The following is an 8,025-nucleotide window of genomic DNA, read 5'->3' as shown; positions in this document are numbered from 1 at the left end:
TTATTTTAACCCTTTATATAACCCCCCAAACAATTAATTATAAAAGAAAAGCATATTTAACTGGCAATGTTAGATTTGCAACTGTCAGCTTTCCGTTATGTCTCATACATAAGAGTCTATTAATTCACGTATTCAAGATTGCAAGTATTCTTTAATTCTCTTCCACATTTGATATACTAAATGGAATTACTGTCAAAAGTTTGACTTCTCATTGATGTGGAAGAAATGGTAACAAATTTCTAGAGCATAAATTCAAAGGTAAAACCTTTGAATACAGGATACAGGATTCCAGGATCACAGATGGCAGATGTAAAAGTTTGGAAAATCTTAATATACTATGACATGTATGATTAGAAACTCTTATGGTAAGTGATGAAATTGTTAACCCGCAGAACCATCAGTTTGCCACCCTTCACATTTGCAAATTGCAAAAGGGTTCTACATTAAAAAGATACTTTTTTTTTTTATTCTTAAATGCAGCTGTGTTCTGTTTCCTGATACTTTTGATAATCAGAAGCAACTAATATTAATCTGACTGTGATTTTGTAACCAAACTAGTATGGAAAAGTATGCACATTTTGCACACAGCAGTATTTATTACAGGTTATCAAACAGAAAGGGTTTCACTCAGTCACAGCTTTGATTGTCCTATCAGTATCTGCTCACAAGAAGCAACAGATCCCATTTTTCATTTCTTCAGTGAGTTATCAGTTGCAAATGTCTTGTTACTCTCGTATGAATTGGAATAGGTGCATCTGAAGATGAGAGCATTGTATTTCATCTTAATTGCCTGAAAGAAATGCTTCTCAGGGCCCAGCATGGCATATTGGAAGATGACACATGAGAAGGGTTGTTTTTGTGTTTCTGGGGAGAAGATAGCTTCAGCCTCTTCTATCTATTTATGTAGACTGTAAACCCTTCAGGACAGGGTTAGTCCTGTGACAGTTCATACCATCCTGACTGTGCCCTGGCTGTGAAAGGAGCTCACTGCAAGGCCGACCACCTTTCCCTTGTTACCTGCATCTCTTCCCTATCTGTTCCCCCAAACCCTTCAGCTTCTCTTCAGCAGGAATGAGTGATGAACTTCAGATGGAGTATTACATAGACTGTAATATGTAAACCTCTTCACATGCAAGTGGGTGTGGGGTATGATCATAACTCTCGAGGAGTTGTACAGGCCTTTTATGACCTTCAGCTGTGCCTCCTGTGGGGTTGAGGCTGGTAAAACCTCCATGAAAGAGCTGTAGACCACTGAACCCACCTAGCAATAAATCACTGGATTTTCCTTCCACCCTTCTGCCAAAGTTAATGGTTTAGAATTTCCCCTTTTAAAGAAAAATACATAAAGTCATAAAATAGTATTTTAAATGTGATTTGCCTCTCTTAATTAACTTCTTAATTAGAAGAATCCTGGATTGGTAAGTAATTTGATGAGTTCCCTTTCTCAAGAACATCATCCTTTACCACATTGCTTAAATGAAATGTTGTTCCATTTAGCAGCATTTCACCCTTCTTTTGAGCCATAACTGAAAGTAATACATAGACCATATCTCCCAAACAAAGGCATTGAAAATCACACAATTAAAAAGAGAAATGAAGAATGTATCTTTAAGACCTCTGATCATAACTAGTGCATTTGTTGTTTGGTGTATTAATTCTGTAACTATTTATTGATGTATTGAGAGAATATTTTTTTTGTTGTTTGTGATCTGATAAAGTCTGAAGAGATAGTTCTCTACCTGTCAGCTAGACCAGAAACTAGGTGGTGAGGTAATACGGCATGACTACTAGAACTTATAATGAACCCAGTGAATTATGGGTCATTGATTTGAAGCAAATTATTTCTTTGAAGTCACTGTGGAAATTCTGTTTGCAACCAGTAGAACAATATGAGCCTCTGGTTTCAAAATATCCTTTAGAAGTGTTTAATCTATCAAAACTTCACATATTAAATCTTTAAACATGTGTACGAGCAAAGAAAAGAAATAAATAACACCCCATATCTTGAAGGCATACAGCAGGCATACCCGTAACAAGATTTATTCATGTAATGGACTTATTTTGGTCATTATGTCACATGGCATAAATATAATAGGTTAGCACAATTTGAAGGAAATGATTTCTTTATTTAATTTGACTTGAGTAGAATGATTGAAAAGAATACTGGATGAAAGATTTCTTCTGATTTGGTTTTGCAGTGTCTCCATTCTGGAGAATGGAAGAAGAGAAAAGGAGTTAATATGGCTCAGCATTTAGTATCACTTTGTAGATTGTTTGTTCTCATGTGTCAGAATATTAAAGAGGTGAGTCATAAGAGAGAACATTTTGTCCCACATATTTCAAATGAACAAAAGAAAATTACACTGTTATTGTTATGGGTAGAACAGTACTTCCAGTCTTGATTAAGACCACTCATTACAAATTACCCCAGCCTGAACAGACAAGATTCATGTAAGTAGTGGCAATGTGTGTCTCCTCTGGCCATTTAAAGATTTGGGTCAATGGTAGCACAAAAGATGAGTACTTTATGCAACTGTAAAGGAGACAATCCTTGATTCTGAAAAATCACACTGAACTTTAAAAAATATGTTTCTGACTGTTAAATCTACTATTCATTAAAACCAGTAAATTGGTACAGAATTACTACATGAAACTTCCTAGAAATTCTTGAAGGGAATGCTTGCAAATTTGTGGATTTATAGGAAAAACATCCTCAGACTATTTTGTAGTCAATATTTAAAAAGTAGTTAACAGATGTTTCAGTGACACGCCTGTTATAATGCTGCTCCTCTTCCCTCATTTCTAAGGGGCATGCTTGTACAAGGTAATACATAAAACTGTATATAAGAAAGAATCAAACTACGCACACAAGGTTCCTAACTATCTCCCATGTATGTCTTGTAGTGACATAATAGAAGAAAAAGGTATCAAGAAAGTACCAGATACACAAGGTTTGCAAAAGAAGAAGAAAGAAGGGTAATTATTGTCCTCCAGTTCTTTCTTATAACCAAGTTAGGCACTGTTTGTAGTAATCAGATAATTATAGTGTGACAGTATCTGAAAGTGTATTTCTAAGTAGGAGCAAATGCAAATCAATAACCTGATGTAATGAAAGGTTTCACCAGCCACTTTAATATTTAGCACTGATTGGCATGATCTGTTAGTGAATCATTTCACCAATAAGCAACATCTTAATTTTTGTGTTTATGCAAACATTGATAGAACAAATGTGAATAAGACAGCGAAGAATAATTTTTGTTGTTGTTGTATTGCATATCCTGAAGTAATGCAAATATTCTTAGACTGGAAAATTCTGCGCTTAGTAATTTTTTTCCCCCTTGAAGTTTTGTTTGCATGTTTGATAGGTGGATAATGGATGCTTGAGCTCTCTCCTCCTCTGCTAACACAGTTTGGTCATGACAACTAGGTCAAATTCAGTTATTTCAGAAGTTTAGATGATGTTTTTGGTCTGCACATCAAGAAATTGCTTTGCAGGTCTGCTGATATCTCAGAAACAATCTAGTTAGTACCAATAGGCCCATCAGCCATTTGACAGCCAAATTCCTTGGCTAAAGGAATGCTTCTGAATGGACTTCTTGGACTCTTCTTCTGACAGGATCAAGACCTACATTAAAACAGAAAATCTGTCTTTGCTCTTCCTAGTGAAATGAACTACAGTGTGAATATGAATGTCACACATTATAGCAAACCTCCGTGTCCCTCCTCCCTCTTCAAACTTCATCAGGGAGTATTTCCTTTTGTGAATATTTCATTTTTGTTCTGTCTACTGCAACTCTTACCTCATTTGCCAGGAGGCATGTCTCATTATCAAGAAGAAAAGAATTGAACTTCCTTGCTGATAGGGATGTTTAGAAAATAAAGCACTATTATCCACAGCTGTACTTCCAGTAATAGCAAACAGTCCATTTTTAGATATCAGCAGGTGGAAATCTCAGCAGAAGGATGCATGTTTGTTATTATTATTCCTGATGACCTTTCTTGGGTTTATTCCACACTGATAGTGAATGCCTACTGGCATGTTGGTGTTTTTAACTTCCTGAACTGATTTGGGGCTTGTTACAAAACACCATTAATTTATATTTAACTACCTAGGAATTTCCTCTTTTAACTGCATTGGCCAGTGTCCCAATTGAGGCAGTACTTATGCCAGAATTTGTGACTGCTTTATGAACTATTTCATGGTGAGGCATGAAGGTCAGAGCGGCAGTTATCTGAATGACAAACCCATGGATGAGCTGTTTAGTGCATTCTGCTGAACCATACCTTTTTAATCAGAGAAGTGTTTTAATATATTTTAAAATGAGTTCTATGAATATGTGAGGATACTGGAAGTATGTATTTTATCCACCCTCCTCAAGAATCAAGCAAACCCAGGATCCTGAGACCAGATCTTTGAGGACACATATTGCAACTTGCTTCAGGTACCTACACTGTCTAACTGCACACCAATATTATGATAGTGCATATGTTCTTATAAAACATCTATTTCCTAACTGGGGCAGAAACTTGCAGTTTTGTCTTAATGCTATCAATCCAGGACCTAAATCAGAAACTACACCTGATTATGAAAGGGGACACAGTCACATAATGCTTTTAAGAAAACTTTATTTTTTAAATTTATATGAGCCTTCAAATGCTTAAGAATTAGTGACATTCTTTATTGTTCACTTATTGCCATTTTACTATGTACATCATCATCTTCCATATTTTTGACCCAATTTTCTGCCTATATTTTCCAGACATGAGGTGTAATTAATTTCTAAAGCAAAATCAGCCTTGATCAGTCTTAGCTGTTTCATGAAATGATACTGCAAATTGTCCTTCACTTATACGTGATTTAAAATCACAATCTCTTTGAAAATCTGCTGTAAAACCAATAAACTCCAAACAGACATGTAAATTATTCTTAATTTTCTAATAATGAGAATACTAAATAATATCACTGAAAATACAAGAAGAATTAGTAACGCTGGTGTTCTTAAGGAGTGACTCAGACTTCCAGGATTAATTTTTCATCTCCATGTTTCTGCTCTCTGCCTATTGCTAGCTTCGGAGCAGAGCAAGCCTAACTCACCTCTCTGTACTGTTTATTGGCCTTTTGAAACTCATAATTTGCATTAATTTGATTTTTTTTTTCTCAGCCATACAATATTTAGAATGGTGTGTATGCATCAAAAAGTGTTCAATATTGCCCAATGTAAATCCCATCTACTCTAAATCTCCTTTCTTACCTTCATATGAATACCTCACTTATCTTGTATAGTTGGATCTTTGATAGAAGTCTCTCCATGGGGATGGTAGGGCTAACACTAATTCCAGAGGAGAAGGAAGTCCTGAAAGACTGTTAATTTTGAAGAAGTGGAAGAGGGTAACTAACCCTTTGAGACAATGGGTGCTGTAGGACTTGCTGTCAATGCCTGTGACCTCAGAAATCTTTTTTGCCTTGAACAATTGCAGGCCAAACAATGTGGCATTTAACTGAAGGATTTTCACTGACAGTTTTATTTGACTGAGAAGCTCCAAAACTGATCCTATTTTATTAATTTCCATATATAGTTATTTTGATTTACTACTTTTGTCTCTTAAATATAGAGGCTTATATATCACTGATATTTCACTAAATTTGATTAGTTGGAAAGATGACATTTACTGTTGTTATGTACAAAGAAAAAAAGGTTTTCAATATTTTGCAACAGGAACTACGAATAATGTAGCAAAAGTATATAGTAACTTGAAGGCTGCACAAGAAATTTCACAGAAGATGACAAAAGAGGAAGAGAGATTTGTTTTATTTGCATTCTACCACCTCTGATGTTGCTACTGAAATGTCTACCTGTTTATTTATGGCAAGGTTTTCTGGAGCTGGTCTTTAGTGAAAAATTAGTGCAACACTTGAGTATGCTTCTGGATGTGTAGCAGGAGGCTTTGAGGGTTTGATTACTGTACACTTCATTTGCCAACCATCAACATGCTTCCCCCAAAGAGAATTTACATCTTCCTCCTACTATTTAAACTTTGGTAACCAATGGGTGGATTGCAATTATCACAGCACATGGAGATGCAGACTGTGTTTTTATCTCTGCATATGTATTATACCAATGCTTCTGCATTTAAACCCATTGAACGTGAACAGGGAATGATGATTCCTTCATTCAGGTTGAAACTTGGGGCAAAAAGAGTATTTGTCTTCTTGGTTCTTGGAGTCCAGGGTTTTATAAAAAATACGGGCTCCAAAACACATTCAGAAGTGCTGAAGCCAGTGAGCCAAACCAACAGCACAACTTCAGTTCTTCAGTCTTTTGCAGCCTTTGAACAGCCAGAGCAACACAGCAAACACTCCCGTGTGGCTCCTGCACCTATAGCTTTTGTTTTCAGTCATATAAGGGACTCTACCAAGTCCAGCTCCATATTAGCTGATTGGCAAAGTGTTGAGGAGAGGAAGAGCCACTGTCCTGATGAAGAAGATGTTAATCCTTCCTCTCTCTTCCTGAAGCTCTGGCTCAGGTGTATGGCACGTGAAGAGACTGCTCCCCCCTAAGAAAGCAGTGGCTCCCCAGCCAGGACCCACAGCAAAGGCTCTGATGGGACAATTTTGGTCACTCCCTCTGTTTTCATTAGTATTAGGAAATGAAAAGAGCTGACCATCAGTCAGTGAGAAAAACATAGTGCTGTTGGTGTCATTGCTAGTTTTCACTCCTCCAACACCTTCTGAAGTCACCATCCTACTTAGCCATAACACCACAAAAATCATTCCATATCCAAAGAAACCATTATTTCAGTTATTCTTGTGTCAGGAGCACACAAATATGTTCAGGGCCGAGCTTTAGACACAATTCTCCTGCTTATGTTGATGCTTAACATGCCTGCTGCTTTGCTAACAGTACAAAACTGCGATGTGGCACTTTGTGCTCTTCAAGCTGCTACAGGTGTAGGAGCATTCTTCTACTCCTGTTGTCTGAAAAGAGAGATGGAAGTTTATATATTTACTTTCCTAACCCCAGTTCTTGCTCTCCATTCCCCACCTCTTCAGGAACTGAAATGTCACTCACCCTCCTTTCAGTAAATCACTACTTTTCTCAGGATGCACTCTACAAGCCTGCATTTTCCTTCCTTACTCTAACCACATTTTACAAGCACACTGAAACATCTGTCTTGAGGTTTTTCTGTTCTGCTCTTTGGCTCGATCTACCTGATAATGATATTTTCTCTTCTACTTCCCAGACTTCAGGGTCTTGAAGTACCAGATTCATTACTTCTTTTCAAGCAGAATTGCCTTCCCCCCTGCCTCAGCCATTTCAGGAGGGATGGGTGAAGAGATCTGGCTAGGAAAGAAGGGCATGGTGCAAGCTATTTGTAGTTTGAGGTCTCCATCTCCATTTATTTCTGGGCAGGGAAACATAAAATAAACTCTTTTACTCTGAACTTTAATGAGCAATAATGTATTTTGAGAGGTTTTTATATTTTATTGTTATCTTAAATAAAGAATTTCTGGGCATTTATAGGTCTCAATCAGACCAAATTGACCGTTTTTGCTTGTGTAAGATGCCAAAATCTGACAAGCATTTTGAGGAAGAAGGCCATCGCATGGTGCTTTCAACTGTTTATGTATGTGACTTGAGATACTATTTGAAAGAATGGGTTTAGCTGGCTTGTATTACCTCACTGGTGGACTGGGGAGAGGCAGATTGTACCCATAGCATTCAAGATACGAAGGTAAGCAAAAACAGTAACATGTTTGAGGGTTTTAATTTTTAAACAATTGCCTTGCAGAGCTAGGAGTAGTACAACTCAAGACTGTGTCTCAATGGAAACAAATACAAGTTCTCCATCATTCTTGCCCATACAAATTCTGTAATATTTTACAGTTTGATTTCATATTTTGACCTTGATTTTATATTTTGGTGTACTTCTATAGTAAGAGTTTTTAATAAATATTCCCATTCAGGCCTGTCTGGTTGTCCTGGACATTGATGGATAAGAGAACTTAAAAGGTTATCTATAACT

Source organism: Tyto alba, unplaced genomic scaffold (genome assembly GCF_018691265.1).
Source record: "Tyto alba isolate M040663 unplaced genomic scaffold, T.alba_DEE_v4.0 Super-Scaffold_1000006, whole genome shotgun sequence".
In the NCBI taxonomy this organism is placed as follows: Eukaryota; Metazoa; Chordata; class Aves; order Strigiformes; family Tytonidae; genus Tyto; species Tyto alba.
The sequence above is the reverse complement of the archived record's forward strand: the minus strand, read 5'-3'. Positions refer to the sequence as shown.